This window comes from Gorilla gorilla, chromosome 8 (genome assembly GCF_029281585.2).
Source record: "Gorilla gorilla gorilla isolate KB3781 chromosome 8, NHGRI_mGorGor1-v2.1_pri, whole genome shotgun sequence".
In the NCBI taxonomy this organism is placed as follows: domain Eukaryota; kingdom Metazoa; phylum Chordata; class Mammalia; order Primates; family Hominidae; genus Gorilla; species Gorilla gorilla.
Genome location: NC_073232.2, coordinates 69,816,536 through 69,841,874, shown reverse-complemented (window position 1 = coordinate 69,841,874; position 25,339 = coordinate 69,816,536). Strand labels below are relative to the sequence as shown.

Genomic DNA, 25,339 nt, shown 5'->3' with positions numbered 1-25,339 from the left:
TACATAGTGTGCTACCATTCACCTAAGACGGGATTAGGAGGCAGAAACTATATGTGTGTGCACGTGCATGGACATGCACACACACACACACACTCTTGCTCATATGTTTTAAATGGAATGCAGGAAAAAAAATAGAGGGAACCACAATCAGAGCTAGACTTCTCTGATTCTGCCTTGTTTTACACATTTAGCTCTGGAACCATGTATATGTTTTCCGTAATTGTTTAAAAAATAATTGAAAAACTGTCATCTCTAAAATTCAAAAGCAAAGTGAAATGACCCTAAATATTTGTTGAATTGGTGGTATAATCATGCAAAAAGGAATTATTTCAAATGATTTAAAACAGTTTTACCAGACATCCCTAGAAGAATCTACCCTAAAAATGAAAAGAATTTGGGAAAGTGCTTTTAATTCTTAAACTATTTTCAGTACTCATATTGTTAGCAGTAACACTGACAAGTAATGGTATCAATATGATTATGATCAAGAACCAAAATTTTTAGCATGAGACAAAGATAAAATTAAAGAAATTCAACAAAATCATCTGTTCATAAGTTTATAATGGAAAAATCAGTATGAAACTCATAAAATATTTTACCTTAAAAATAACGTATTTCCTAGCCCCATTCACTGAAAAGGCCTAGAAGTAACAACCAATCTGTAGTTTCCAGACTGTGGTCACTAAATACAATTTCCCTCTGAAAGGAACCAGGGCTGGTTAAAGAAATGGATAATTCCAGATCTATGGCTGTTAATGTACAAGATGAGCCTGGACATCTTGTCACACAAGAAAGCAAGAAGCCATCAGAAGCACTCATGCCAAAATGACCCAGGAGCTAATGTGAAGGCACTCCCATTGGCCAAAGAAGAGACAATTTGGACCAGGTGCAGTGGCTCATGCCTGTAATCTTAGCTCTTTGGGAGACCGAGGCAGGGGGATCACCGGAGGTCAGGAATTCGAGACCAGCCTGACCAAAATGGAGAATCCCATCTCTAGTAAAAATATAAAATTAGGGCCGGGCGTGGTTGCCCACACCTGTAATCCCAGTACTTTGGAAGGCCAGGACTAGCGGATTGCCTGAGGTCAAGCGTTCAAGACCAGCCTTGCCAATGTGATAAAACCCCGTCTCTACTAAAAATACAAAAATTAGCCAGGTGTAGTGGTGCGCACCTGTTGTCCCAGCTACTTGGGAGGCTGAGGCAGGAGAATTGCTTGAACCCGGAGGCAGAGGCTGAAGTGAGCTGAGATTGCGCCACTGCATTCCAGCCTGGGCGACAGAGTGAGACTCTGTCTCCAAAAATAAAAATAAAAAATAAAACATTAGCCGGGCGTAGTGGTGCATGCCTGTAATCACAGCTACTCAGGAGGCCAAGGGAAGAGAATCGCTTGAACCTAGAAGGTAGAGGTTGCAGTGAGCTGAGATCATGCCATTGCACTCCAGCCTGGGCAACAAAAGCAACACTCTGTCTCAAGAAAAAAAGAAGGGACAATTTGATCATTAATAAGAATAACTGTGGCTGGGTACACTGGTTTGTGCCTTATAGTCCCAGCTACCTGGGAGGGTAAGGAGAGAGGATCACTTGAGACCAGCCTGGGCAACATAGTGAGATCTATCATTAATTAATGTAATTAACTCATTAAAGAATAACTACAATGAACTTAAGAAATCATCAAACATATTAAATTCACATGTTGGCTGGGCGTGATGGCTCACACCTGTAATCTCAGTACTTTGTGAGGCCGAGGTAGGAAAATCTCGAGGGCCAGGAGTTCAAGACCAGCCTGGGCAACATAGTGAGATCCCATCTCTCCAAAAACGATTTCCTTTTTAATTAGCTGTGTTTGGTGGCACATGCCTGTGGTCCCAGCTACTTGGGAGGCTGAGGCAGGAGGATCGCTTGAGCCCAGGAGGTTGAGGCTGCAATGAGCCATGATTACACCACTGCACTCCAGCCTGAGCGACATTGTAAGACCCTGTCTCAAAAAAAAAAAAAAAAAGAAAAAGAAAAAGAAAAGAGTATGTGTTTATAATGATACTTTTTAAATAAAGGAAAAAGCACTGGCCATTTTTGGAAATGCTAGGGACCCTCCAAGAGTTATAAGTAAAGAGAAAGAGTCACTCATTTAACCTGACTTCCCTGTATAAGCTATACCTCTGGGTAACTGAACAGTCTGTAAAAAGAAACTTCTCTATACAGTATTCCAGCGAATAAATGAAAAAGGAATGATGAAATTAGAATTGCAACATCTTGCATGCCCATGATTAAGTAATGGATCTATGTGAAGAATAAGTGGTCACTACTGTTTCAAAGCAAAAAAATCATTTTGCAAAATTCATATATAATAGTATGAGCAAGTGCACAAGATAAATGACATGATTTTTTCAGTAAATAACATTTCAAGAAGACAGAAAATAAGGAAAACCTATAGTTTAAAAGATATTGAAGAAAACCTATCAACCGAATGTAATGTGTAGACCTTGTTTACATCCTGATGCAAACAAATCACAGTACACATAAACACACACACAAAACTGTGAAATAACTTTGGGATGATAGTGGTATTGTGTGATTCATTCTAAGAAAAACAGCCCTTATCTTTCAGTGAAAGTACTAAAATATTTACAGATAAAATGAAAAGAACAAGAATGTACCCCCAAAAATGGACTGGGAGAGGGATATAAAGAAACAAAAGAGGCTATGAGTGGATGCCAGCTAGTGCCAGGCACAAGGCGGTTCACGGTATTCTTCCTTTACTTCTGTGTATGTTTTAAATTCTCCATAATAAAAGTTTTGAAACTTTGATGTATGACTGTATGTCTGTATGCTTTAATAATAAAATGTTAATGGCATATAAAATTTTTTAGGATTTCCTGCTTTATGTTAAAACGGCTTCTCCGGTTCTTTCCACAAAAGAGGCATCTGGGGGTCAAGTCCCTTATTTCTCTGAATTATCAACTTAAAGCATAGGGCCTGCTACCCAGGAAGTGCTCAATAAATGTTAAATGAACGAATTCTGTTTGCTATACTTCTCTGCTCTGCTAAACCTTCCAAAACCCTAATCTAGTGATCCAACTTGTAGTAAAGGATAAGTAAATAGAATCAAGTATTAAAAAGACAAAAAATCCAAAACCCTGTATGTACTTAACCTTTTAAGTCTATGTTCCATAAAAAAAAAGGTTGTTTTTTTCCTGCGGTAAAAAACACAAAACATAAAATTTATCAAATTAACTATCTGTAAGTGTACAGCATTCAACAGTGTTAAGCATATTCACATGGTTGTGAAACAGATATCCAGAATTTTTTCATCTTGCAAAACTGAAACTATACCCATTGAACAACAAAAGGTGCTTATTCTTTTTTTTTTTTTTTTTTTTTGAGACGGGAGTTTCACTCTTGTTGCCTGGGCTGGAGTGCAATGGAACAATCTCGGCTCACTGCAACCTCCGCCTCCCTGGGTCAAGCGATTCTCCTTGCTTCAGCCTCCTGAGTAGCTGAGATTACAGGTGCGCGCCATCACGCCTGGCTAATTTTTCTATTTTTAGTAGAGACGGGGTTTTGCCACGTTGGCCAGGCTGGTCTTGAACTCCTGACCTCAGGTGATCCACCTGCCTCAGCCTCCCAATGTGCTGGGATTACAGACGTGAGACACCATGCCTGGCCCAAAAGGTGCTTATTCTTAATACTTCCTACCCATTGTCTATTCTATCCTACACAGACCTCTAGCTACCACAAGCTTTCAAAGTATTATTTTCTGACAATATACATTGTGGATCACCAGCACAATAACATCAAATAGAAAACAACCAGTCCTTAAAGAAAATAGGAAGGGTCTTAAGTCTGACTGTGAACAGAAGACCATATGACCTCCTGTGCAGAGGAAATGAAGATAGGGCTGGAATGTGGTTTCAGGGTCACTCTAAACGGAAGTGAGGAACCAAAACAGGAAGAGGCAGGCCCACAGCTAAGAGGAGGCCACACGGGCTGCAGAAGGACTCATTCCATGTCTGCATTTAACAAAGGCTTACCACTGCTTAGGCAGCCCCATAACAATGATGGAAAGGCCCCTGGTAAGCACACAGACTCACAGGTGCCTTAGGTCAGGTACCTGGGGAAGCACTATGCAAGTCTCATTCAACAGAATTTTAGTTAAATATGCTTATGCAGGCCTGCAAAAAAAATGACTTAGCTATAAATTTGGTAATAATAACTTAGTATATTATGTAAGAAATGTCAATGATCAGTATCAGTGACCAGTGATCACTGATACTTTTCCATGTGTTACTATAGTTCTAATTATCTTTGGTAATAGATGAACGCTTAGTCAATCACTCCTTTTTCAAAATCATTTTCATACATTATTCTTCAGAAGCATGACTCCTAGCCTGAGTCTGCACTGGGACAACTCCAGGAAAGATAGAGATTTTGTACATGACTGAGGATACTAGCAGAGTCAAGGCAGACAAGGACCTGTTTACCAAAAGCACCTAGAAATCTCCATGGGGCAGGGATCTTGGGGAACGGACATTCATTCTACAGCAAGAGTTCAGGTTTAATCCAAAGAAAGCCACAGACCACAAGAAGAGAGTAGTGGCTTGGAGGACAACATGGTATCTGTCATTCACACTACCTACATAGAAGCAAGGGATGATAGTTGTATTGTGTGATTTGTTCTAAGAAGAACAATCAAATTAAAGGCATTCTCAAAAGGCTCTGAAGAACAGTAACACTTCAAGGAATCAGCAGCACGGAAAGCAGCAGCTGTTGCCACAGGACTGACAGCAGCGTGGGTAACAAAGAACATCCTGATGGCCAAAGCCATGACAGTTGACCTATCAACCAAATGGTCTTTGCACTGACAACAGTGGCTGCACTTCTGGTGCCAGGCGCACGGTGGTGGCTCTCAGTTCTGCCTCCAGCACTAGCAGGCTGTGTGTACATACAAACACACATATGTGTATGTATGTATAACACCCAGCTCCTGACAGTGAGACCGGAGAGCATGCGGGGAGAAAATGGGAGCAGAGGTACAAACGATCTTTCACCTCTTCAATATTAACTGATTTGTTTTATAATTATGTAGTACCACAAATAAAACTTCTATTTTGAATAAATAGAACAGAACACATTGAGGCCTAAAGGGAAGAAATATGTAGTAAAGTCAGAAAAAAGAATTTATAATAAAGTCCCACTTGTGCTTTGACAATTCTTGCCTTTTAAACCAAGTAATATTCCAAGTAAATACATCTTTAAAAAAAGAAAAGGTATAGTTTAAGATGTAGTAATTTATGGCAATTTCAATTATTCAGCAGGAATATGTATTTTAGGAAAGGAATGAATAACTTTAGCCCTGTCATCATCTGGAAATTAGAAGTTGGTAAACATACCGTAAATCTAACCTGCCTGTATGCTTTTCAACTTACGGCTCTGGGTAAGAATGAATGCCATAACATATGTGAAAACCACTTGCAAACTATACGGTGGTATGTACATAGATGATAGTTAAGTTTCTGCCATCACAAATGTGCTATAATTTTTTTATCTGACTTTATATTACAGAACACAGTATAATGAATTTTTAAGAAATACAATGGTCCCTAAGGCTACTTCCTTCTTTTTTTTTTTTTTTGAGACGGAGTCTCACTCTGTTGCCCAGGCTGGAGGGCAGTGGCACAATCTCGGCTCACTGCAACCTCTGCCTCCCAGGTTCAAGCAATTCTCCTGCCTCAGCCTCAGCTGAGATTACGGGCATGCGCCACCACGCCCAGCTAATGTTTGTATTTTTTAGTAGAGACGGGATTTCATTGGCCATTTCTTATATTACTAATTCATACACATAAGAATTTGTTTTCATTTAATTGAAGATGCTCTTATGTATACTGATATTTAAATAAACATGAACATTAAATCTTTGAGATTAAAACCTGTATAAATATAACTGGAAACCTGCAATTCCTTCTTGGCTAGAAACCCATAAAAAAAAATTCCAAGTGTGCATTAGACTCACAATAGTTCTCATACAAGTATGAATGGCATAAAAATTTTTAATTCACCAAATATATTTCTGCAACTGGGTCATTCATTTTCTAAGTTAGAGGCCTTTTATTTTTATATCCTTTGTGGCTTCAAAAAGAATTTTAAATACCTTGTAAGTATACACACTAAGTATACATCACGGCACCCTTCCAAGGGAGCGGGCCTCGGCAGTGAGATTTGAACACAGAATCCTTCCTCCCCGCAACACACAGACAGGCAGCTGCTCCAAGGACAGCCAATCTGCTGGCTGGGAAGAGGCTAATTAGGTAAGCTGGCAAATTAGCCACTAAAAGGGAGGTGAGGCTGAAAGAATATATGAAGGAAGATCCTCAAAGATTCACAAGCAAAGATGAGGTGAGAGGGAGCTGAGAACCAGAAAAACGAGATATGAAATAGAGAAAAGATAATGTTGAAGATGAGGAAGCCTTCTGGCTGGAGGAGATCCATCAGGGTGGTAGGAACAATTGTAGAAAGATGCAAACCTTCTTGGAAGGCCAAGAGGTTTTACAAAAGCTTTGGAAAACGATTTGGCTGAAGGCAGCTAGACTCTCTTATCCGGTGCCTGAAAGCTTAGGTTAGATAACAAGGGGATGTAAAAAAACTGATCTAGATAAGTTAGTTTACTTAGGCCTCCGAACCTGGCCTTTCATCATCCGCACACAGGACTGCTCACTCCGGGGAGGGCGACCATGTTGATTACCCACAAGTGTGTTGACTCAAAGCCATTGTCATTAAATCCGTGCTGAATAAATGCCCACAGTGCCAGCTTGTCAAGGCCGCAGCTGCTGACTCTTTACAGCACCCTCCTCCGGGTCTGTGAGCAGCCCGGTCCCCTAGCCCGCTCCCCTAGCTCACTGTTTCATTGGATACCTGCATGTGAGTGCATTTTTTCTTCCGTCGTTCAGCCAGGGTCTGCGGGTCGGACCCCGCATCTGTCCTCGTGGGAAGAGTGTAGCAGACATGAAGAGAACAGCAGAAATGCAATAAGCAGTAAGTGTAGCTGCTCCCTAGAACTGTGTTGGATCCTGACAGCCATTCAGCTCCAGTTTCCTTGTGATCTGAAAATAAACACTTTATTCTTAAAGAACACTGATGTGAGTTTCTGTTCCTTAAAATCAAAAAAGCCTCGTATAAGATACATACAAGGATAAGATATGTTTAAACATGCAAGGGAAATAAGGCAAAGAGAGAAAGGAGTACAAAAAAGGTAACAGTCCTTTCCCAGTTCTTTATGATAAAACCATGTCATCTCCATACACAGGAAAAGAATTTCAGTTCTCTATGATGGCAGGGCACCTGTCTAGCGCATTCAAATATGGTAATAATGAAATCTGTCAAAAAGGGAATAAAAATAAATCTGGAAAAATAAGCTCACAATAAAAAAATTACTATATACATAGAGAAGTAAATATGAGTGAGAGCAAGCAGAAAGAACAAACATCAGATACTGCCTTCACTATCATTTCAGATAATGTAATTATGAAACATGATTTTTTTTTTTTTGAGACAGACTCTCCATCTGTCGCCCAGGCTGGAGTGCAGTGGCATGATCTCGGCTCACTGCAACCTCCATCTCCTGGGCTCAAGCAATTCTTCTGCCTGAGCCTCCCAAGTAGCTGGGATTACAGGCGTGTGCCACCACATCCAGCTAATTTTTGTATTTTTAGTGGAGACGGGGTTTCACCATGTTGGCCAGGCTGGTCTTGAACTCCTGACCTCAGTAATCCGCCCACCTCGGCCTCCCAAAGTGCTGGCATTACAGGCGTGAGCCACCATGCCCAGCCGAAACAGATTATTAAATAGCGAATTATGTAAATAAAGAAATTTTAGGCCAGGCGTGGTGGCTCAAGTCTGTAATCCCAGCACTTTGGGAGGCTGAGGCGGGCAGATCATAAGGTCAGGAGATCGAGACCATCCTGGCTAACACGGTGAAACCCTGTCTCTACTAAAAAATACAAAAAATTAGCAGGGTGTGGTGGCAGGTGCCTGTAGTTCCAGCTACTCAGGAGGCTGAGGCAAGAGAATGGCGTGAACCCAGGAAGCAGAGCTTGCAGTGAGCCAAGATGGAGCCTCTGCACTCCAGCCTGGGCAACGGAGCAAGACTCCATCTCAAAAAAAAAAAAAGAAATTTTAAAATGAGCAAACAACAAAGTACGAAAAACAGCCAGTTTCAAACAATAAAACATTGCTTTCACAAATTAAAAATCTAAGTATTAAAATGAAAACCAAATGAGTTAATTAAACAGCATATTAGTCACAGCTAAGGAGAGATTACCAAACTACATGCCAAATTGGAAGAAATTACTCAGAGTTAGGGAAATGAAAAATACTAAAGAGATTAAGGGACATAAAGAATAGACTGAGATGGACTCACACATGACTAATTTAAGTCCTAGTGGGAAACAATACAGAGAATAGAAGAGAAGCAATACATGAAGAGGTTAAGGGCTGAGAATTTTCAAAAACAGATAAAAGACTTAAATCTAGATTTAAGAAGCACAACATACACCTACCAATATAAACAAAAAGAAATCCACCCCTAGACTCACAGGCATTGTGGTAAATCGCAAAATAAAGCCAAAGAAAAGATTTTAAAACACAGAGAGTAAAGACAGAAGACAGACTACTACAATTAGCTCAGACTATAGAATTCTCACCAGTAACAAGCCAGCAGACAGTAGAATATTATCTTCGAAGTATCAAGGAAACTTGTCAACTGTATCATATGCACAACAAAACTATCCTTCAAGAACAAAGATGAAATCAAGATATTCCCAGCTAAAGTAACAGAGTTTATGACCAGCAGATGATCACTAAAGAAACCTCGTCCTTAGATAAGCTTATTTTTTTTAAAAAAAAGAAACTTCAAAAGAATATACTGTAGAAAAACAGAAAATGAGCTCAGAATAGAGATCTGAGATGTCACATGAAATGACATTCAAGTATTAAACACGCAAGTATGTGTCAGCAAACATTCCCCATGCTAAAAATAATAATAATTTGCAACAGGATTTAAACAACAGTGAGAAAATAAAAATCTCAAAAATCAGTGTTTAAGGTAAGGGCATGAGGAAGGGGAGGTCATTAAAGTACAGTTGACCCTTTGAATAGTACGGGTTTCCACTGTGAAGGTTGACTTATATGTGGGTTTTTTTTTTTTAAACCAAACATAGATGAGGGATGCAAAACCCACATATATACAGAGTCTCTCTCCCTCCCTCCCTTCCTCTCTCCTTCCCCTTCCTTCCAAGACAGAGTCTCACTCTGTCACCCAGGCTGGAGTGCAGTGGCACCATCATAGCTCACTGCAGCCTCAAACTCCTGGGCTCAAGTGATCCTACTGCCTCAGCTTTCGGGGTAGCTGGGACTACAGGCCTGCACCACCATACCTGGGTAATTTTTTTATTTTTTGTAGAGACACTGTCTCACTTTGTTGTCCAGGCTGGTCTCAAGTTCCTGGCCTCAAGCAATCCTCCTGCCTCGGCCTCCCAAAGTGCTGGAATTACAGCCGTGAGCCACTGTGCCCAGCCCCGATTTTTCTTAAAGACAGGTTCTGCTGGGTCAACAGCATGATATGAGTATATGCAGGCTGTAATATACGCGAGGGTTCTGGAACCAATCCTCTGTATATATGAGAGATGATAAAGTCTTTGTCTTAGCAGGCAATTAAGACATTGATAAGGTTCATTCAGCTTTGTTAACGTAAGTCTATGATAATATCTCAAGAATAAACCACAAAAATACTTCCAAACCAATTCAGAGGAAAAATACCATAAGAAAAAAATCAAGTGAAAAAACCTTAATTGTATTTTTAAAAGGAACAAAAAAGAAAAGAGCACAGAAAGTGTAAACAGAAAGCAAAAAGTTAAATGGCAAATATCATTACAAATATATCAATAATCATAATCTATGTAAATGAATTAAACTTGCCAATTAAAAGACAAATAAGATTATTTTATAAAACATAAATTAATTTCAGTTACATATTATTTACATAAGACATACCCAATGAATAGCACAAAAAGTTTAAAGTGAGGACTAAAAAGGTTAAGTAAGCACCAGTCAAAAGTTAACAAGAATTACCATATTAGAATAAGGCTTATTTCAGCTATTACCCACCAAAAGTAAGAGAAAGTTGACAACACATGGTCTTATTGAGCAAACAGGTAGGAAATCTCAGCAAAGAAATAAAAAGTGGCTAGGCGTGGTGTCTCACGCCTGTAATCTCAGCACTTTGGGAGGCCGTGGCAGGTGGATCACCTGAGGTCAGGAGTTCGAAACCAGCCTGGCCAACATGGTGAAACACTGTCTCTACTAAAAATACAAAAATCAGCCAGATGTGGTGGCAGGCACCTGTAATCCCAACTACTCAGGAGGCTGAGGCAGGAGAATCACTTGAACCTGGGAGGCGGAAGCTGCAGTGAGCAGACTGTGCCACTGCACTCCAGCCTGGGCAACAGAGTGAGACTCCGTCTCAAAAAATATAAATAAGAACTATAAAACAGAACCAAATAGAAATTCAAAAACAGAAAAGATTGAAAATTAAAACAAAAAATGCACTTTATGATCTTAACAGTAGATTGAATATGACACAGTCACTGAACTGGAAAACAAACCAATAGGAATTACCCACACTGAAAAACAGAAAAAAAGACTGGAGAAAAATGAACAAACTCTCACAAACTTCTGAGATAATATCAATCATTATGACATGTACATAATCAGAAATGCAGGTGGAGGGGAAGAAAGTGAAACTGGACCAGAGAAAATAACTGAAGATGCAATAACCAAAAACTTCCCAAATTTAGCAAAAAATACTGACTTATAAATCCAAAAGACTCAGAGAACACTAAGTAGGATTAATACAAATAGAAATGCAACTGAGCACACTGTAGATAAACTGCTGAAAACCAAAAGGAGAAAAATATTGAAAGTAACTAAGAATAAACAACAATAACAACGACGACAATAACAGTAATATGACAGCCAGCTGATTTTTTTTTAAATCAGAAAAAGAAGCCAGGAAGTAATGCAACAACATCTATAATGCTCAAAGAGAACTATCAGCCCAGAACGCCACATGCAGCAAAAACATCCTTCAACAGTGAAGACAAAATAAAGACATGGTCTGATAAACAAAAACTAAGGAAATTAATCCCCAGCAAATAACATATAAAAACTAGGATCCACCCAAAAAAAAAAAAAAAAAAAAAAAACTGGAAGTGTTAAATGTGTGGATAAATATAAAGAACTATTTTTCAATTTATTCTCTTAATTTCTTTAGAAGACACACGCTGGCTGTTGAAAGCAATAACAACACTGTATCATGGGGCTTATAACATAGGTGTACATAAAATACATGACAGTAGGCTGTCATCTCTGTAATCCCAGCACTTTAGGAGGCCAAGGGGGGTGAATCACTTGAGCCCAGGAGTTCAAGACCAGCCTGGGCAACATGGTGAAATCCCAACTCTACAAAAAGTACAAAAATTAACCGGGCCTAGTGGTGCATGCCTGTAGTCCCAGCTACTTAGGAAACTGAGATAGGAGGATCGCTTGAACCCAGGAGGCAGAGGATACAGTGTGCCAAGATTGTGACTGCACTCCAGCCTGGGCGAGAGAGTAAGACCCTGCATCATAAAAATAAAAATAAATATAAACATATATGACAACAATAGCACAATGACTGGGTAGGGAATGGAACTGTGTTATTGCAATTCTTAATTTTATGAGAAGTGGTATGTTAATTCTAAGTAGGCAAGGATAAGGATGCAACTGCAAAAAAATAAAAAAAAAAAAAGTCATTACATGGAATACTAAAAAATATTCAATTAGCCCTAAAGTAGAAAAAGAGTAGCAGGAAAAAAAAGGACACCAGAAGACAAACAGCAAACTAGTAGACCTAAACCCAACTACAGTGAATTCTCATTATTCATAGTAGTTATGCTCTATAAAGTCATCATGAACACTGAGTTACCAAATATGGAACCACTGCTCTCGGGAAAATAGTATTAAGTCCATGCAAGCCTCTGGTCCTGCTACCTTAGTCAGTTGATCAATACATAATCTTGTTTTATATGTGTTTTTGTTTAAAACACCTCATTTAATATCTATTGTTAATTTACTTATATTAAACTCATGGCCAACAGCACTACAATTCTTGTCTGAGTGAAGCTTATCTAATACATGTATTTTCTCCATAGGCACATCACAGCCTCTTGCACTTGGGATCACGAGGTGGCACCTCGGCCCTACACTTGAGGGTCATTTTAAACAGCAAAGTCACCCCAAAAGAAGTATAAAAATGTGGAAAATGTGGCACTGAACAGACTGGAAAAGAACCCTTTCTTAGATTTCTGTGGGCACACAGTAGGTGTATATATTTATGAGGTACATTAGATGTTTTCATACAGGTAAGCAATGTGAAGTAAGTACATCATGGAGAATAGGGTATCCATACCCTAAAGCGTTTATCCTCTGAGTTTCAAACAATCCAATTATACTCTAAGTTATTTTAAAATGTGCAATTATTATTGACTATAACCACTTTATTGTGCTATCAAACAGTAAGTCTTATCCATTCTATTTTTTTTTGTACCCATTAACAATCCTACTTTCCCTTCAGCACCCCAATACCCTTCCTAGCCTCTGGTAACCACCCTTTTACTCTCTACGTCCATGAGTTCAATTGTCTTGATTTTTAGATCCCACAAATAAGTGAGAACACGCAAGGCTTGTCTTTCTGTGCCTGGCTTATTTCACTTAACATAATGATCTCCAGTTCCATCCATATTGCTGCAAATGACTGGATCTCATTATTTTTGACAGCTGAATAGTAAGTACTCCACTGTGTATCACATTTTCTTTATCCATTCATCTGCTGATGAACACTTAGGTTGCTGGCAAATCTTAGCTATTGTAAACAGTGCTGCAACAAAAATAGGAGTGCAGGTAACTCTTTGATATATTGATTTCTTTTTGGCGGGGGAATGGGGGGAGGGTATATACCTAGCAGTGGGATTGCCAGCTCATACGATAGGTCAATTTTTAGTTTTTTGAGGAACCTCCAAACTGTTCTCCATAGTGGTTATACTAATTTCCATTCCTACCAACAGTGTATGAGGGTTTCCTTTTCTCCACATCCTCACCAGCATTTATTATTGCCTGTCTTTTGGATATGACATATTAATTAGGTGAGATGATATCTCATTGTAGTTTTGATTTGCATTTCTCTGATGATCGATGTTGAGCACCTTTTCATATACCTGTTTGCCACTTGTACATCTTCTTTTGAGAATGTCTACTAGAATCTTTTGCCCATTTTTAATTGGATTATTACATTTTCCTATAGAGTTAGTAGAACTCCTTATATACTCTGGTTATTAAGCCCTTGCCAGCTGGGTAGTTTGCAAATATTTTCTCCCATTCTGTATGTTGTCTCTTCCTTTTGTTGACTGTATCCTTCGGTGTGCAGAAGCTTTTTAACTTGATGTGACCCCATTTGTCCATTTTTGCTTTGGCTGCCTGTACTTGCAGGTTATTGCTCAAGGCATTTTTGCCCAGAACAATGTCTTGAAGATTTTCCTAATGCTTCCTTGTAGTAGTTTCATAGTTTGAGGTCTTAGCTTTAAGCCTTTAACCCATTATGATTTTATTTTTGTATACAGTAAGAGATAGGGGTCTAGTTTAATTCTTCTGCATATGGATATCCAGTTTTCTCAGCACGATTTATTGAAGAGACTGTCTTTTCCCCAGAGTATGTTCTTGGCTCCTTTGTCAAAAATGAGCTCACTGTATGTGTGTGGATTTATTTCTGGGTTCTCGGTTCTCTATTCTGTTCCATTGGTCTATGGATCTGTTTTCATGCCAGTACCATGCTGTTTTGGTTACTATATCTCCGTAGTATAATTTGAAGTCAGGTAATGTAATTCCTCCAGTCTTGTTCTTTTGCTTAGAACAGCTTTGGCAATTCTGGGTCTTCTGTTGTTCCATAAAAATTTTGGGATTGTTTTTTCTGTTTCTGTGAAGAATGTCATTGATATTTTGGTAGGATTTGCATTTAATCTGTAGACTGCTTTGAGTAGTATGGACATTTTAACAATACTGATTCTTCCAATCCATGAACATGTAATATTTTTCCATTTTTTGGTGTCCTCTTCAATTTCTTGCATCAGTGTTTTATAGTTTTCATTATAGAGACCTTTCATTTATTTGGGTAATTCCTAGGTGCTTTATTTTATGTGTGGCTTCCAAATGGGATACTTTTTTATTTCTTTTTCACATTGTTCACTGTTGACAAATAGAAATGCTACTGATTTTGGTATGTTAATTTTGTATCCTGCAACTTCACTGAATTTACCAGTTCTAATAATTTTCTTGTGGAGTCTTTAGGTTCTTCCAAATATAAGATTACATCATCTGTAAACAAGGATAATTTGACTTCTTCCTTTCCAATCTGGATACCCTTTATATCCTTGTCTTGTCTGACTGCTCTAGCTAGGACTTCTAGTACTGCATTGAATAACAGTGGTGACAGTGGGCATCCTTGTCATATTCCAGATCTTGGAGCAAGGGTGTCCAATTTTCGGTTTCCCTGGACCACACTGGAAGAACTGTCTTGAACCACACATAAAATACACTAACACTAGGCCAGGCGCAGTGGCTCACACCTGTAATCTCAGCACTTTGGGAGGCCGAGACAGGCAGATCACGAGGTCAAGAGATCATGACCATCCTGGCCAACATGGTGAAACCCCATGCCTACTAAAAATACAAAAATTAGCTGGGTGTGGTGGCGTGTGCCTGTAATCCCAGCTACTCGGGAGACTGAGGCAAGAGAATCACTTGAACCCAGGAGGCGGAGGTTGCAGTGAGTTGAGATCGCACCACTGCACTCCAGCCTGGTGACAGAGCAAGACTGTTTCAAAAAAAAAAAAAAAAAAAAAAAAAAAAAAAAAAAAAACACCACTAACACTAATGATAGCTGGTGAGCTTTAAAAAAATTGCAAAACAAGCTGGGCGTGCTGGCTCACGCCTGTAATCCCAACACTTTGGGAGGCCAAGGCAGGTGGATCATGAGGTCAGGATATCGAGACCATCTTGGCTAACACGGTAAAACCCTGTCTCTACTAAAAATACAAAAAAGCCGGGCGTGGTAGTGGGCGCCTGTAGTCCGAGCTACTCAGGAGGCTGAGGCAGGAGAATGGCGTGAACCCGGGAGGCGGAGCTTGCAGTGAGCCGAGATGGCACCACTGCACTCCAGCCTGGGCGACAGAGCAAGACTCCGTCTCAAAAAAAAAAAAAAAAAAAAATTGCAAAAAAAAACACATCATAATGTTTTAAGAAAGTTTACAAATTTGTATTGGACTGAATGCAGCCCTTAAGCCATGGATTGAACAAACCTGCCTTAGACGAAAGGCTTTCAGTTTTTCCCCATGCAGTGTGATATTAGCTGTGAGTCTGTCATATATGGCTTTAATTACGTTGAGGTATGTTCCATCTATCCCCAGTTTTTTGAGGGTTTTTCAACATAAAGAGATGTTAAATTTCATCAAATTTTTTTCAGCACTAATTGAAATGATTATATGGTTTTTATCCTTCATTCTGTTGATATCATGTACCATACAGACTGATTTGCATATGCTGAAGCATCCTTGCATCCCATGGATAAATCCCACTTGGTCATGTTGAATGATCTTTCTAATGTATTGCTCAATTTAGTTTACTAGTACTTTGTTGAGGATTTTTGCCTCAATATTCATCAGAGATATTGGCCTGCAGTTTTCTTTTTTTGATGTGTGGAAAAGGACCCTTGTTTTTCAAAGTATGAGAGCTGAAACAAGAGGGCAGAGCGTCACCTTATTTGACCTCAGTTGGGAAAAAATGTGTGAAGATGACTCAAATTTTTCACTACTCTGTACACGTCTATGAATGACCACGGGAACACTTCAAGTATTGATTTAGGTGTTACAAATAAAATTTGCAATTTTCACATGTATGGAATCCTCAAATAATGAGGATCAATTGTGTATCAAGGAGACTAAATATTCCCATTAAAATGTAGCTTTTTTTCAGATTGGGGAGAAGAAAAAAACAAGACCCAATTATGTCTACAAGAGATACCTTTTGAATATAAAGTCACGGGTTAAAATAAAGAGGATGGAAAGATAAACCACACAGCACTAATAATAGAGTGAAAAGCACAACACTTTCCACAACTGACACAAGATAAAACTTTTAAAATCTAAACAGCCATGTATTTATTAAGTTAAAATACTCAGCCTACCCTTTTACAAAAAGAAGACTCAAAACTCAGATGGTTTCACTGGTGAAGTCTATCAGACATATGTGGAAGAAAATAAAGGAGTAAACAATTCCCAATTCATTTTAGAAGGTTTGCATAAACCCATTACCAAAATATTTTTCATTTATAAAAAAACTATAAAACATGACCATAGGTGATTAACATAGATGAAAACATCCTCAGCAAAACAATGGAAAGATCAAAATCAGTAACTTACAAAAAGAATAATATATCATGATACTGCAGTATTTATCCCAGGAATATAAAATTTGGATTCACATATAAAAGTCAATTTCATTTACTATAATACCAGATGCAATGAAAGCATTTGACGAAGTTCCATATCCATTCCGGGTTAAAAAAAATAAAAATTTTAGCACACCTACAAACAGAAAGAAATTTCCTCTATCATATAAACCTTCAGCAAATAATGAAATTCTGAGGACTTTCCCTCAAAGATTGGCAACATGGCAAAGATAGTGATAGAAATTGCAGCAAGTCTACTCAACATTATATTATATAGAAGATCCTAGCCAATGTAATAGGCAAGGAAAAGAAATACTACATATAAATATTTGAAACGAAGTTATAAAACTTTCTTTTCAGAGGCAATATAATTGTTAACAAACAAATTCTTAAGAATTATGTCAATCTAACAAGATTCATTTAAGTAAGTCTGGCAAAGTTGCAGGATGGCAGGTCAATAAACAATTGTATTTCTATATTCCACCAACAAAATGAAATTTTAAAAACGTTTCTCAATACCAAAAAGCAGATTACTTAAGAATAAACTTAACAAAAGATATGGAAGCCCCATATACTGAAAACCACAAAACACTGCTGAAAGAAATTCAATACCTAAGTAAATGAAGATATATACCATGTTTGTAATTCGAAAATTTCAACACTGTCAAGATGTTGATTCTGCCCAAATCACAATTCCAACCATATTCCCACCAGGCACTTTTATAGAAATTAGGCTTTTGATTGTAAAAGCCTATGAAATATAAAAGTATATGAAATATGAAAGTATATGAAAATTCAAAAGACCTAGAACGGCCAAAACAATCTTAAAAAAGAACAAAGTTGAAGGAGTTAATGTCAGGCCTCTGAGCCCAAGCTAAACTATCATATCCCCTGTGACCTGCACCTATACATCAAGACGGCCTGAAGTAACTAAAGAATCACAAAAGAAGTGAAAATAGCCTGTTTCTGCCTTAACTGATGACATTACCTTGTGAAATTCCTTCTCCTGGCTCATCCTGGCTCAAAAGCTCCCCCACTGAGCACCTTGTGACCCCCACCCCTGCCCACCAAAGAACAACCCCCTTTGACTGTAATTTTCCTTTACCCACCCAAATCCTATAAAATGGCCCCACCCTTTCTCCCTTTGCTGACTCTCTTTTTGGACTCAGCCCACCTGCACCCAGGTGATTAAAAAGCTTTATTGCTCACACAAAGCCTGTTTGGTGGTCTCTTCACACGGACGTGAGTGAAATTTGGTGCCGCGACTCGGATCGGCCGACCTCCCTTGGGAGATCAATCCCCTGTCCTCCTGCTCTTTGCTCTGTGAGAAAGGTCCACCTACGACCTCTGGTCCTCTGACCAACCAGCCCAAGAAACATCTCACCAATTTTAAATTGGGTAAGCGGCCTCTTTTTACTCTCTTCTCCAACCTCTCTCAGTATCCCTCAATCTCTTTCTCCTTTCAATCTTCGTGCCACACTTCAATCTCTCCCTTCTCTTAATTTCAGTTCCTTTCCTTTTCTGGTAGAGACAAAGGAGACATGTTTTATCCGTGGACCCAAAACTCCCGCACCAGTCATAGACTCAGGAAGACAGTCTTCCCTTGGTGTTTAATCACGCGGGGACACCTACCTGATTATTCACCCACATTTCATTGGTGTCTTATCACTGCGGGGACGCCTGCCTTTGTCATTCACCCACATTCCTTTGGTGGCAAGTCAATTGCAGGGACACCTGCTTTGGCCGCTCACCCACCCCTTCTCCACTTTCCTGGGGGGCAAGCACCCCTTACCCCTTCTCTCCGTGTCCCCACCCCTTCTCCACTTTCCTGGGGGGGCAAGCACCCCCTCACCCCTTCTCTCCGTGTCTATACCCTCTCTTTTCTCTCCACTTTCCTGGGGGGCAAGCACCCCCACCCCTTTTCTCCATGTCTCTACCCTCTCTTTTCTCTGGACTTGCCTCCTTCACTATAGGCAACCTTCCACCCTCCATTCCTCCTTCTTCTCCCTTAGCCTGTGTTCTCAAGAACTTAAAACCTCTTCAACTCACACCTGACCTAAAACCTAAATGCCTTATTTTCTTCTGCAATATTTTCTTCTGCAATGCCACTTAACCCCAATACAAACTCGATAACGGCTCTAAATGGCCAGAAAACGGCATTTTCGATTTCTCCATCCTATAAGACCTAAATAATTCTTGTTGTAAAATAGGCAAATGGTCTGAGGTGCCTGACGTCCAGGCATTCTTTTACACATCGGTCCATCCCTAGTCTCCGTTCCCCAATGCAACTCGTCCCAAATCTTCCTTCTTTCCCTCCCGCCTGTCCCTTCAGTCCCAACCCCAAGTGTCTCTGAGTCTTTTGAATCTTCCTTTTCTACTGACCCATCTGACCTCTCCCCTCCTCCCCAGGCTGCTTTTCTGGTAGAGACATAGGAAACGTGTTTTATCCGTGGACCCAAAACTCCAGCGCCGGTCATGGACTTGGAAGACAGTCCCAAGTCTTTCCATTTTTTCCTCAGCCTCCGCTAGGTCCCAATTTTTCCTCAGCCTCCGCCCCGCCACCCTACAATCCTTTTATCACCTCCCCCTCCTCACACGTGGTCCAGCTTACAGTTTCGTTCTGCGACTGGCCCTCCCCCACCTGCCCAGCAATTTCCTCTTAAAAAAGTGGCTGGAGCTAAAGGCATAGTAAAGGTTAATGCTCCTTTTTCTTTATCGGACCTCTCCCAAATCAGTTAGCGTTTAGGCTCTTTTTCATCAAATATGAAAAACCCAGCCCAGTTCATGGCCTGTTTAGCAGCAACCCTTAGACACTTTACAGCCCTAGACCCTGAAGGGTCAGAAGGCCATCTCATTTTAATTATGCATTTTATCACCCAGTCAGCTCCTGACATTAAATAAAACTCCTAAAATTAAATTCCGACCCTCAAACCCCACAACAGGACTTAATTAACCTCTCCTTCAAGGTGTACAATAATAAAGCAGAGGCGGCCAAGTAGCAATGTATTTCTGAGTTGCAATTCCTTGCCTCCACTGTGAGAAAAACCCCAGCCACATCTCCAGCACACAAGAACTCCAAACGCCTGAACTGCAGCTGCCAGGGGTTCCTCCAGAACCTCCTCCCCCAGGAACTTGCTTCAAGTGCCGGAAATCTGGCCACTGGGTGAAGGAATGCCTGAAGCCCAGGATTCCTCCTAAGCCTTGTCCCATCTGTGCGGGACCCCACTGGAAATCCAACTCGCCCAGCAGCCACTCCCAGAGCCCCTGGAACTCCGGCCCAAGGCTCTCTGACTCCTTCCCAGATCTTCTCAGCTTCGTGGCTGAAGACTGACACTGCCTGATCACCACAGAAGCCTCCTGGACCATCACAGATGCTTTAGGTAACTCTTAAAGTGGAGGGTAAGTCCATCCCCTTCTTAATCAATACAGAGGCTACCAACTCCACATTACCTTCTTTTCAAGGGCCTGTTTCCCTTGCCTCCATAACTGTTGTGGGTATTGAAGACCAGGCTTCTAAAACCTCTTACACTCCCCAACTCTGGTGCCAACTTGGACAATACTCTTTTAAGCACTCCTTTTTAGTTATCCCCACCTGCCCAGCTCCCTGAATAGGTCAAAACATTTTAACTAAATTATCTGCTTCCCTGACTATTCCTGGACTACAGCCACACCTCGTTGTTGCCTTTTTCCCCAGTTCAAAGCCTCCTTCACACATCCTCCCCTTGTATCTCCCCACCTTAAACCATAAGTATAGGATACCTCTACTCCCTCCTTGGCAACCGATCATGCACCTCTTACCATCCCATTAAAACCTAGTCACCCTTACCCCACTCAATGCCAATATCCCATCCCACAGCACGCTTCAAAAGGATTAAAGCCTGTTATCACTCACCTGTTACAGCATGGACTTTTAAAGCCTATAAACTCTCCTTACAATTTCCCCATTTTACCTGTCCAAAAACCAGACAAGTCTTACAGGTTAGTTCAGGATCTGCATCTTATCAACCAAACTGTTTTGCCTATCCACCCCGTGGTGCCAAACCCATATACTCTCCTATCCTCAATACCTCCCTTCCACAACCCATTATTCTGTTCTGGATCTCAAACATGCTTTCTTTACTAGTCCTTTGCACCCTTCATCCCAGCCTCTCTTCACTTTCACTTGGACTGACCCTAACACCCATCAGGCTCAGCAAATTACCTGGGCTGTACTGCCACAAGGCTTCACAGACAGCCCCCATTATCTCAGTCAAGCCAGTGTTCTTACACAAGAGCCGGGACCGTGCCCTGTAGCCTTTTTATCCAAACAATTTGACCTTACTGTTTTAGCCTAGCCCTCCTGTCTGCATGCGGTGGCTGCTGCTGCCTTAATACTTTTAGAGGCTCTCAAAATCACAAACTATGCTCAACTCACTCTCTACAGTTCTCATAACTTCCAAAATCTATTTTCTTTCTCACACCTGATGCATATACTTTCTGCCCACCCCACTACCTCTCAGCAAGCCAAACTCATTGCCTTAACTGGAGCCCTCACTCTTCCGAAAGGACTACGCATCAATATTTATACTGACTCTAAATATGCCTTCCATATCCTGCACCACCATGCTGTTATATAGGCAAAAAAAAAAAAATTCCTCACTATGCAAGGGTCCTCCATCACTAATACCTCTTTAATAAAAACTCTTCTCAAAGCCGCTTTACTTCTGAAGGAAGCTGGGGTCATTCACTGCAAGGGCCATCAAAAGGCATCAGATCCCATTGCTCAGGACAACGCTTATGCTGATAAGGTAGCTAAAAAAGCAGCCATCAAAAAGTATCAGATCTCATCACCCAGGACAATGCTTATGCTAATAGGGCAGCTAAAAAAAGCAGCCAGCGTTCCAACTTCTATCTCACAGAGCAGTTTTTCTCCTTCTCATCTGGCCACTCCCACCTACTCCCCCACTGAAACTTCCACCTATCAATCTCTTCCCACACAAGGCAAGGGTTTTTGGACCAAGGAAAATATACCCTTCCAGCCTCACAGGCCCACTCTATTCTGTCGTCTTTTAATACCTGTTTTTCTCCTCTTATTCTGTTTAGTTTTTCAATTCATACAAAACCATATCCAGGCCATCACCAATAATTCTATACGACAAATGCTCCTTCAAACAACCCCACAATATCACCTCTTACCACAAAATCTTCCTTCAGCTTAATCTCTCCCACTCTAGGTTCCCATGCCGCCCCAATCCCGCCCTGAGAAACATCGCCCGTTATCTATCCATACCAGCCCCAAAAATTTTCGCCACCCCAACACTTTACCACTGTTTCGTTTTATTTTTCTTATTAATATAAGAAGACAGGAATGTTAGGCCTCTGAGCCCAAGCTAAGCCATCATATGCCCTGTGACCTGCACATACATATCCGGATGGCCTGAAGTAACTGAAGAATCACAAAAGAAGTGAAAATAGCCTGTTCCTGCCTTAACTGATGACATTACCTTGTGAAATTCCTTCTCCTGGCTCATCCTGGCTCGAAAGCTCTCCCAATGAACACCTTGTGACCCCCACCAAAGAACAACCTGCTTTGACTAATTTTCCTTTACCTACCCAAATCCCATAAAATGGCCCCACCCCTTTCTCCCTTTGCTGACTCTTTTCGGACTCAGACCGCCTGCACCCAGGTGATTAAAAAGCTTTATTGCTCACACAAAGCCTGTTCCATGGTCTCTTCACAGGGACATGAGTGAAATTTAAACTATCTGACTTCAAGGCTTCTTACAGAGCTACAATAATCAAGAGAGTATTGTGCTGGCCTAAAGACAAACAAACAGATCAAGAGAACAGAATACAAAGTCCAGAAACAGACTCACACATATACAGTTAAATGATTTTCAGGGGAGGCATCAAAGCAATTCAATGGGGAATTGCTTTTCAACAAATAGTGCTGGATCAGTTGGATATCCAATATAGAAAAATGATGAACTTCAACCCCATCTCACACCATGAATAAAAAATAATTTGAGATTGATCACAGATCTGAACCTAAAACCAAAACTATAAAACTTCTAGAAATAAATACAGCATATCTTTGCACAGAGTGTAGGCAAGATGCAAGAAAAGCATTTGATGAAATTCAACCTAAGGAAGATGCAAGAAGTACCACCCCCTCATGGTGTTAGATTAACACTGGTAGAATCAATATGAAATCATATTGTTAATAGTTGTTAATATATAAGTGTGTATACATAGATGTTGCTAGGGTATGAATGTGTCCCCAAAATTCTCATGTTGAAACTTAATCACACCCTGGTGTCCTGGCTCAAGCCTGTAATCCTAGCACTCTGGGAGGCCAAGGCAGGAGAATTGTTTGAGCTCAGGGATACAAAACTAGCCTGGACAACACAGTGAGGCTTCATCTCTACTACACATAAAAATTAAAAAAAAAAAAAAAAACTAGCCAGGCATGGTGGCATGCACCTTAAAGCATCCCAGCTTAAAAGTCCCAGCTACGCACAAAGCTAAGGTGGGAGGATCACTGGAGCTCAGGAAGTCAAGGCTACAGTGAGCTACAATTGCACCACTGCACTCCAGCCTGGGTGATAAAGTGAGACTCTGTCTCTAAACAAAAAGAGAAAAGAAAAAAAAAAAAGAAACTTAATTGCCAATGCTAATATTAAGACTTGAGGACTTTATGAGGTGATTAAATCACGAGGGCAGATTTCATGAATGGGATTAGGGACCTCATCAAAGAGCCAGAGGGTGAAATAAGCCAGGCACAGAAAGAGAAACATCACATGTTCTCACTTATTTGTGGGATCTAAAAATCAAAACAATTGTACTAATGAACATAGACAGTAGAAGGATGGTTACTGGAGGCTGGGAAGTTAATGGAGGGCTGTGGGGAAGGTGGGGATGGTTAATGGGCACAAAAAAAAATAGAAAGGATGAATAAGACTCGCTGTTTGATAGAACAACAGGATGACTACAGTCAATAGTAACAATTATACATTTTAAAATAAGAGTGTAATTGGATTGCTTGTAACACAAAGGACAAATGCATGAGGGGATGTATACCCTATTCGCCACGATATGATTATTTCACATTGCATGCCTGTATCAAAATATCTCATGCACCTCACAAATACATATATACCTACTATGTGCCCACAAAAATTAAAAATTAAAAATATTATTTAAAAAAAGGGCTGGAGGAGCTAGCTCAGCCCTTTTGCCCTTCCACTTTTCCATCACACGAAGATACAGCAAGAAGGCCCTCACCAGAGAATGAATGCTGGTGCCTTGATTTTGAACTTCCCAGCTGCTAGAACCATAAGAAATCAATTTCCACTGTTTATAAATTACCCAGTCTCAGGTATTTTGTTATAGCAGCATAACGAACTAAGATATATAAATTTAAAATAGGTATCTGTAATCCTACCACTTTAAGGAGGCCAAAGCAGAGGACTGCCTGTGGCTAGGAGTTAAGACCAGCCTGGAGAATACAGCAAGATCCCATCTCTACTAAAAATTTTAAAAATAGCTGGGCATGGTGGCCCATGTCTGTAGTCCTAGCTACTTGGGAAACCAAGGTGGGGGATTGCTTGAGCGCAGGAGTTCGAGGTTACAGTGAGCTATGATCATACCACTGCATTCCAGCCTAGGAGACAGAGTGAGACCCTGTCTCTAAAAAAATTGTTTAATAAAAAATTAAAATATGGATATACATATATCTATTTACACACAAACAAACATATCCTAGCTGTGGCCACTGAGTAGGCCTAGAAATAATGACACATCAGTCACAATAAGCACATCATATATCCAGATCTTGATTTCCAAATACCATTTGTTCCTCACTAATAGTAACAATACTCTAAGAAAAGCTGATTTGAGGGGTGGGCCATACAAAATGAGCCCAGAGCATCTTGTTGCACCAGAAAGTAAATAGGTACTCAAAGAATTCTGGAGACATATGAAAACACAGAAGCCAGTTTGAAAGAGTTTACACAGACCAAATTTGGGATGATTTTAGTATCAAGATAATAACAGTAATGAGTTACAGACCACTAAATAAGAATATGTATATGAATCATTCAAATAAATAATTGAACAAATAAATAAATGGGATGTGGAGGGAGGAGGGAAAGGTCTTCCTTACAGTAGAATGCCAATCAATAGCTACAGAAGGAAGCATGCAGTTGGAAAGTCATCATTGGACACTAAAACTAGTGGGTGAAAGTTTGATGAGGAACAGGATATTAACACATTGTCAACAAATATTAACTTCAAAGAGAAAAACAGTATCATGGCAGTAGAGAAATCTGGCAGATACCAACTAAACCAACTGTTTGATGTTATCAACAATATTAGAACAAACTGACATCAGGTTGCTCCTAATATGCTGCACTGGGAAAAATAAAAATCACTTTTTTGTTATCCTTGCATAAAATGCATGAACTGAATCTAACCATGAGGAAATTTCGGACAAGTAAAAAGTGAGGGACATTCTAAAAAAATAACTGATCTGTACTCTTCCAAAAGATCAATGTCAAGAATGACAATGAAAGGTTAACAAAGTACTCCAGATTAAAGGAGACTAAAGAAATATGATAATTTCATGGCGATTCAGGACTGGATACTGGACATGGAAAACAAAAGGGCAATAAAGGACATTATAGGGACAACTGTTGAAACTGCACTATGAATTAGATAACAACACCGTACCAATTGTTAAATTTCTTGACTGCTAATTTTACTGTGGTTATGCA

The 25,339-nt window shown here is 40.0% G+C and overlaps 1 protein-coding gene across 6 annotated transcripts in view; it reads right to left on the bottom strand.

Annotated features, from left to right (window-relative positions):
* MARCHF8 (membrane associated ring-CH-type finger 8) overlaps positions 1-25,339 on the bottom strand; it is a 139,969-nt gene that overhangs the window by 98,778 nt on the left and 15,852 nt on the right. The window contains exon 1 of one of the 6 annotated variants that reach the window (XM_063710126.1): positions 6,908-7,090. The exons of the other annotated variants lie outside the window; for them this stretch is intronic. The gene's annotated coding sequence lies outside the window, so the exon portion shown is untranslated. Of the gene's footprint in view, positions 1-6,907; positions 7,091-25,339 lie in introns of those variants that run through there. 6 annotated transcript variants of the gene reach the window in all.